We start from the raw sequence: 8,617 nt of genomic DNA on the forward strand, positions 1-8,617 counted from the left end.
CCATCAGTTAATACGAAAGCAAGCAATCAGTACAGCTATATATATTGTTAAGTAAATATAAGGCATAAATCCCAGTAACACAACTAGCCCTCATTTTGCATAATATGCAAAAGGAGGGAAATATTTAGGAGAATTAACTATATGAGAGTACAGGTAAATTGCTATATCTCCCTAGCTTATATAATAACAGGAAGGTGCTTGCTTATCTATATATTACTCAGAAGACGTGTTTAAAAGAAAAGTTAAATGTCTAAATCATATGAGACTACATATAAACAGGTTAAACTGTCAAATCTTAAACAGGATATCTCAGACATTTATATATATTTATATTTATATATTAACTCCGGTATTTAACACAGCAAGAAAAAGTATCTCTCAGTCTCAAGTTTTCAGAGGTGATAAACCAGATTACATTATAAGCCAAAATCTCACATGAAGCGCTAATCAGCATATAGTAAAATAAAACCCAGAGGGCTTTCCTCCTATGAATGCAAGGTGTGAAGGTCTTAATAATAGGGTCCCTGAAGGCAAGCGTTAGAAAGTGAGGTGTCACTTTTAGAGTTCTAGTGTCGGCATTAGAGAAGCAGAGGGCCCAACCGATTAGAAGACAAATAGCCTCCCTTAGTAAGGGACAGCAGTTCTAGTACACCCGGTGTGAACCTTGCAGTACCAAGAGCAGAGGCATTTCTACCACCTGGGTCGAAAGGACTTCTGACCCATTCTTCAAGCGCAGAGGAGATCAGCTTCACAGTTGTCTGCAGCAGGTTAGAAAATGACATTATCGGGGATGCCAATGCCCAGGCAGATCTGGAGGGTAAGAGCTGCATGTGGGTAACAGAGTCCGGTCGCCTAATCTTGTTAGTAAGTGGTCTGTATTTTAAAGGAGACTGTCTCACACCTCTTGTAGTGATAGGACGTGCTGTTTCTTGTCTGCTGCTACTGGGGGAACTGGATGTGTTGTAAGCCCCGCCGCACCTGAAAGCAGCTGGGACCAGACCCTGTCGGGGATCTGAGATAGCGGTGAATGAGCTGCTCGCTATATCCCGGTTCTGAAGTGCAAGTTTAGCAGGGGGAGACCAATGTACGGCTGTCATCACGGTCGTGTGTAGAGGGTATTTACTCTTTCTAGCTTCCTCTAGTTTCTTGGAGTCCGCCGCCATCTTGATCTGAGAGCTGTTACCCCGGGTGCTTTGAGCACTTGTAGTATGTGCAAATGGGGTATGTGTTAGTCGCAGAGTATCAGCCGCATCTGCGGGGGATGTAGAGCACTCCGTATGATGTTGCAATATTTCAGGCTCTGAGGTTGGTGCCGAAGCATTAGACTGTGAGGGTTCAGCGTTGTTCAAGTCAGCCGCCATATTAGGATTAAAGCTCTCCTCCAATCCAGGTCGGACTCTAATTGTACGCCTCAGGTCATAAAAACAGCGGTCCATCCTCTCCTCAAAATCGGCTAAGCATTTAAGAACCTGCTTACCAAAATCTGCCATGTTCAAAAGGGATCTGTGCGAATTACCAGATAACTATGGCCTTAGGCGTTATCTGTGCCTCATGAGCAAGCCATGCGGGATAGTCCTCAGCCGTTATTATAGTGGACCGCTAAAATTTCGTTAGTCACTTCTCCTCCTTCCTTTCTATAGGAAAATAACAGGACTCCTTCCTTCTCTACAATTGCAGGACAAGGAATCAATTAAGAGGGATAGATTATGTTTTCTATTAAGTGAAATATAAAATAGTTTTACAGGAGCTCATGAGATGTGCGTCCTATCTCCTCTGCAGCTGGCTCCGCCTCTCCATAATCTTTTTATATGCTTTGCTTTTGTTTTGTTTTTTATTTCAAATGTTTCTTGTTTCCTCTGCTTAAGAAGTGCTTTTAATAATTGTCAGTCTGTTTCAGTTATAGTTTTGACACTTCTGCCTGGTTCCCGCATGTTCTTTCTACTGACACATTGGTTATCCATCAGTTGGTGCTTCTGCTACATCAATAATCTCAGTAATGTTTGGTTAAACTCTCCCACCCCACAATTCCGTTTGTATTTCTCCATAACTGCTAAGCTGTTCAACTCCCTAACATTATATTCCTATACCATTCTCATTTCCTGGCCATTGTCATATAACTTTCAACCTAAATCCTCTTAGTTTAGCCAAACTAAAAAATTTTTTCAAACATAACAATTACCAGCTTTCCTCCTTCCTTGAGCCCCTTATCACATAAAACTATACTCACATCTGTCTTCAACATGTGTCCGATAGGGCACATGTCTTAACTAACTAACTAACTAACTAACTAACTAACTAACTAACTAACATATTCTGCAATAGACTTCAATAGAGTGTGAAAAGTGTGTGTGGGGGGGAAACGCTGCATCCAGGTGGATTCTTTTACCACTCTGCCATCCAGGTGGATTCTCTCTCTCCCCCTTCTTTCACCACCCCTTTTGTTCTCTCTCCTCCCTCTTTTGCTCTCTCTCCCCCCTCTCTTTTGCTCTCTCTCCCCCTCTCTTTTGCTCTCTCCCCCCTCTTCCCTCTCTTTTTCTCTCTCTCTACCCATCTCTTTTGCTCTCTCCCCTCTCTTTTGCTCTCTCTCTCCCCCCTCTCTTTTGCTCTCTCTCTCCCCTCTCTTTTTCTCTCTCTCCCCTCTCATTTGCTCTCTCTCCAGCTCTCATTTGCTCTCTCTCCCCTCTCTTTTGCTCTCTCTCTCCCCCTCTCTTTTGCTCGTTCTCTCCTCCTCTCTTTTGCACTCTCTTCCCCCCTCTCTTTTGCTCTATCCCCCTCTCTTTTGTGCTCTTTGTCCCCCTCTCTTTTGCGCTCTCTCTCCCCCTCTCTTTTGCTCTCAATCACCCCCTTTCTTTTACTCTCTCCCCCTCTCTTTTGCTCTCTCTCCCCTCTCATTTGCTCTCTCTCTCCCCTCTCATTTGCTCTCTCTCCCCCTCTCTTTTGCTCTCTATCTCCTAACGTATTCTCCAATAGACTTCAATAGAGTGTGAAAAGTGTGTGTGTGGGGGGGAAATGCTGCATCCAGGTTGATTCTTTTACCACCCTGCCATCCAGGTGGATTCTCTCTCTCCCCCTTCTTTCACCACCCCTTTTGTTCTCTCTCCTCCCTCTTTTGCTCTCTCTCCCCCCTCTTTTGCTCTCTCTCCCCCCTCTCTTTTGCTCTCTCTCTCCCCTCTCTTTTGCTCTCTCCCCTCTCTTTTGCTCTCTCTCTCCCCCTCTCTTTTGCTCGCTCTCTCCTCCTCTCTTTTGCACTCTTTTCCCCCCTCTCTTTTGCTTTCTCCCCCTCTCTTTTGTGCTCATTGTCCCCTCTCTTTTGCGCTCTCTCTCCCCCTCTCTTTTGCTCTCAATCACCCCTTTCTTTTTCTCTCTCCCCCTCTCTTTTGCTCTCTCTCCCCTCTCATTTGCTCCCTCTCTCCCCTCTCATTTGCTCTCTCTCCCCCCTCTCTTTTGCTCTCTATCTCCCCTCTCATTTGCTCTCTCTCCACTCTCTTTTGCTCTCTCTCCAGCTCTCATTTGCTCTCTCTCTCCCCCTCTCATTTGCTCTCTCTCTCTCTCCTCTCTCTTTTGCTCTCCCTTTCCCCTCTCTTTTGCTCTCACGCCGTTCTCTTTTGCTCTCTCCCCCTTCTTTTTTGCTCTCTCCACCTTCCCTTTTGCTCTCTCCCCCTTCTCTTTTGCTCTCTCCCCCTGTCTCTTTTGCTCTCTCCCCCCTTCTCTTTTGCTCTCTCTCTCCCCTCTCTTTTGCTGTCTCTCTCCCATCTCTTTTTCTCTCTCTCTTCTCTCTTTTGCTCTCTCTCCCCCCTCTCTTTTGCTCTCTATCTCCTAACGTATTCTCCAATAGACTTCAATAGAGTGTGAAAAGTGTGTGTGTGTGGGGGGAAACGCTGCATCCAGGTGGATTCTTTTACCACCCTGCCATCCAGGTGGATTCTCTCTCTCCCCCTTCTTTCACCACCCATTTTGTTCTCTCTCCTCCCTCTTTTGCTCTCTCTCCCCCCTCTCTTTTGCTCTCTCTCTCCCCTCTCTTTTGCTCTCTCTCCCCTCTCTTTTGCTCTCTCTCTCCCCCTCTCTTTTGCTCGCTCTCTCCTCCTCTCTTTTGCACTCTCTTCCCCCCTCTCTTTTGCTCTCTCCCCCTCTCTTTTGTGCTCTTTGTCCCCTCTCTTTTGCGCTCTCTCTCCCCCTCTCTTTTGCTCTCAATCACCCCTTTCTTTCTCTCTCTCCCCCTCTCTTTTGCTCCCTCTCTCCCCTCTCTTTTGCTCTCTCCCCCTCTTTTTTATGCTCACTCTCTTCCCCTCTCTTTTGCTGTCTCTCTCCCCTCTCTTTTGCTCTCTCTCCCCCTCTCTTTTGCGCTCTCTCTCCTCCCTCTCTTTTGCTCTCTCTCCCCCTCTCTTTTGCTCTCTCCCCTGTCATTTGCTCTCTCTCTCTCCCCTCTCTTTTGCTCTCTCTCCCCCTCTCTTTTGCTCTCTCTCCCCACTCTTTTGCTCTCTCTCCCCCACTCTTTTGCTCTCTCTCCCCCACTCTTTTGCTCTCTCTCTCCACTCTCTTTTGCTCTCTCTCCATCTCTCTTTTGCTCTCTCCCCCTTTCTTTTACGCTTTCTCTTTTGCTCTCTCTCTCCCCCTCTCTTTTGCTCTCTCTTTCCCCTCTCTTTTGCTCTCTCCCACCTCTCTTTTGTGCTCTCTCCCTCCTCTCTTTTGTGCTCTCTCTCTCCCTCTCTTTTGCTCTCTCTCCCCTCTCTTTTGCTATCTCCCCCCTCTCTTTTGCTCTCTCTCCCCTCTTATTTGCTCTCTCTCCCCCCTCTCTTTTGCTCTCTCTCCCCTCTCATTTGCTCTCTCTCTCCACTCTGTTTTGCTCTCTCTCCAGCTCTCATTTGCTCTCCCTCCCCTCTCTTTTACGCTCTCTTTTGCTCTCTCTCTCCCCCTCACTTTTGTGCTCTCTCTCCCCCTCTCTTTTGCTCTCTCCCCCTCTCTTTTGCTCTCTCTCCCCTCTTCTTTGCTCTCTCCCCCTCTCTTTTGCACTCCCTCTCCACTCTTATTTGCTCTCTCTCTCTCCTCTCTCTTTTGCTCTCCCTTTCCCCTCTCTTTTGCTCTCTCCCCCACTTTTGCTCTCTAACCCCTTCTCTTTTGCTCTCTCCCCCCTTCTCTTTTGCTCTCTCCCCCCTTCTCTTTTGCTTTCTCCCCCTTCTCTTTTGCTCTCACCACCTTCTCTTTTACTCTCCCCCTTTCTTTTTTGCTCTCTCCCCTTCTCTTTTGCTCTCTCCCCCCCATCTCTTTTGCTCTCTCCCCCCGTCTCTTTTGCTCTCGCCCCCTTCTCTTTTGCTCTCTCTCTCCCCTCTCTTTTGCTCTCTCTCTCCCCTCTCTTTTGCTCTCTCTCTCCCCTCTCTTTTTCTCTCTTTCCAGCTCTCATTTGCTCTCTCTCTCTCCCCCTCTCTTTTGCGCTCTCTTTCCCCCTCTCTTTTGCTCTCTCTCTCCCCATCTCTTTTGCTCTCTCCCCTCTCTTTTGCTCTCTCTCTACCCCCTCTCTTTTGCTCTCTCTCTCCACTCTCTTTTGCTCTCTCTCCCCTCTCATTTGCTCTCTCTCCAGCTCTCATTTGCTCTCTCTCCCCTCTCTTTTGCTCTCTCTCTCCCCCTCTCTTTTGCTTGCTCTCTCCTCTCTTTTGCACTCTCTTCCCCCCTCTCTTTTGCTCTATCCCCCTCTCTTTTGTGTTCTTTGTCCCCCTCTCTTTTGCGCTCTCTCTCCCCCTCTCTTCTGCTCTCAATCACCCCCTTTCTTTTACTCTCTCCCCCTCTCTTTTGCTCTCTCTCCCCTCTCATTTGCTCTCTCTCCCCCCTCTCTTTTGCTCTCTATCTCCTAACGTATTCTCCAATAGACTTCAATAGAGTGTGAAAAGTGTGTGTGTGGGGGGGGGAAACGCTGCATCCAGGTGGATTCTTTTACCACCCTGCCATCCAGGTGGATTCTCTCTCTCCCCCTTCTTTCACCACCCCTTTTGTTCTCTCTCCTCCCTCTTTTGCTCTCTCTCCCCCCTCTCTTTTGCTCTCTCTCTCCCCTCTCTTTTGCTCTCTCTCCCCTCTCTTTTGCTCTCTCTCTCCCCCTCTCTTTTGCTCGCTCTCTCCTCCTCTCTTTTGCACTCTCTTCTCCCCTCTCTTTTGCTCTCTCCCCCTCTCTTTTGTGCTCTTTGTCCCCTCTCTTTTGCGCTCTCTCTCCCCCTCTCTTTTGCTCTCAATCACCCCTTTCTTTTTCTCTCTCCCCCTCTCTTTTGCTCTCTCTCTCCACTCTCTTTTGCTCTCTCTCCCCTCTCATTTGCTCTCTCTCCAGCTCTCATTTGCTCTCTCTCCCCTCTCTTTTGCTCTCTCTCTCCCCCTCTCTTTTGCTTGCTCTCTCCTCTCTTTTGCACTCTCTTCCCCCCTCTCTTTTGCTCTATCCCCCTCTCTTTTGTGTTCTTTGTCCCCCTCTCTTTTGCGCTCTCTCTCCCCCTCTCTTCTGCTCTCAATCACCCCCTTTCTTTTACTCTCTCCCCCTCTCTTTTGCTCTCTCTCCCCTCTCATTTGCTCTCTCTCCCCCCTCTCTTTTGCTCTCTATCTCCTAACGTATTCTCCAATAGACTTCAATAGAGTGTGAAAAGTGTGTGTGTGTGGGGGGAAACGCTGCATCCAGGTGGATTCTTTTACCACCCTGCCATCCAGGTGGATTCTCTCTCTCCCCCTTCTTTCACCACCCCTTTTGTTCTCTCTCCTCCCTCTTTTGCTCTCTCTCCCCCCTATCTTTTGCTCTCTCTCTCCCCTCTCTTTTGCTCTCTCTCCCCTCTCTTTTGCTCTCTCTCTCCCCCTCTCTTTTGCTCGCTCTCTCCTCCTCTCTTTTGCACTCTCTTCTCCCCTCTCTTTTGCTCTCTCCCCCTCTCTTTTGTGCTCTTTGTCCCCTCTCTTTTGCGCTCTCTCTCCCCCTCTCTTTTGCTCTCAATCACCCCTTTCTTTTTCTCTCTCCCCCTCTCTTTTGCTCCCTCTCTCCCCTCTCATTTGCTCTCTCTCCCCCTCTCTTTTGCTCTCTATCTCCCCTCTCATTTGCTCTCTCTCCCCCTCTCTTTTGCTCTCTCTCCACTCTCTTTTGCTCTCTCTCCAGCTCTCATTTGCTCTCTCTCTCCCCCTCTCATTTGCTCTCTCTCTCTCTCCTCTCTCTTTTGCTCTCCCTTTCCCCTCTCTTTTGCTCTCACCCCATTCTCTTTTGCTCTCTCCCCCTTCTTTTTTGCTCTCTCCACCTTCCCTTTTGCTCTCTCCCCCTTCTCTTTTGCTCTCTCCCCCTGTCTCTTTTGCTCTCTCCCCCCTTCTCTTTTGCTCTCTCCCCTCTCTTTTGCTGTCTCTCTCCCATCTCTTTTTCTCTCTCTCCCCTCTCTTTTGCTCTCTCTCCAGCTCTCATTTGCTCTCTCTCTCTCCCCTCTCTTTTGCTCTCTCCCCCTCTTTTTTATGCTCACTCTCTTCCCCTCTCTTTTCCTGTCTCTCATCCCTCTCTTTTGCTCTCTCTCCCCCTCTCTTTTGCGCTCTCTCTCCCCCCTCTCTTTTGCTCTCTCTCCCCCTCTCTTTTGCTCTCTCCCCTGTCATTTGCTCTCTCTCTCTCCCCTCTCTTTTGCTCTCTCTCCCCCCCTCTCTTTTGCTCTCACTCCCCTCTCATTTGCTCTCTCTCCCCCACTCTTTTGCTCTCTCTCCCCCACTCTCTTTTGCTCTCTCTCCATCTCTCTTTTGCTCTCTCCCCCTTTCTTTTACGCTTTCTCTTTTGCTCTCTCTCTCCCCCTCTCTTTTGTGCTCTCTCTCCCCCTCTCTTTTGCTCTCTCTTTTCCCTCTCTTTTGCTCTCTCCCACCTCTCTTTTGTGCTCTCTCCCCCCTCTCTGTTGTGCTCTCTCTCTCCCTCTCTTTTGCTCTCTCTCCCCTCTCTTTTGCTCTCTCCCCCCTCTCTTTTGCTCTCTCTCCCCTCTTATTTGCTCTCTCTCCCCCCTCTCTTTTGCTCTCTCTCCCCTCTCATTTGCTCTCTCTCCCCTCTCATTTGCTCTCTCTCTCCACTCTGTTTTGCTCTCTCTCCAGCTCTCATTTGCTCTCCCTCCCCTCTCTTTTACGCTCTCTTTTGCTCTCTCTCTCCCCCTCACTTTTGTGCTCTCTCTCCCCCTCTCTTTTGCTCTCTCCCCCTTCTCTTTTGCTCTCACCACCTTCTCTTTTGCACTCTCCCCCTTTCTTTTTTGCTCTCTCCCCCTTCTCTTTTGCTCTCTCCCCCCTTCTCTTTTGCTCTCTCCCCCCATCTCTTTTGCTCTCTCCCCCTTCTCTTTTGTTCTCTCGCTCCCCTTTCTTTTGCTCTCTCTCTCCCCTCTCTTTTTCTCTCTTTCCAGCTCTCATTTGCTCTCTCTCTCTCCCCCTCTCTTTTGCGCTCTCTTTCCCCCTCTCTTTTGCTCTTCCCCTCTCTTTTGCTCTTTCCCCCCTCTCTTTTGCTTTCCCTCTCCCCCCTCTCTCTTTTGCTCTCTCCCCCATCTGTTTTGCTCTCCCCTCTCTTTTGCTATCCCTCTCCCATCTCATTTGTTCTCTCTCCTCTCTATTTTGTTCTCCTTCTCCCCTCTCTTTTGCTCTCTCCCCCCTTCTCTTTTGC

Source organism: Bombina bombina, chromosome 6, assembly GCF_027579735.1.
Source record: "Bombina bombina isolate aBomBom1 chromosome 6, aBomBom1.pri, whole genome shotgun sequence".
NCBI lineage: Eukaryota > Metazoa > Chordata > Amphibia > Anura > Bombinatoridae > Bombina > Bombina bombina.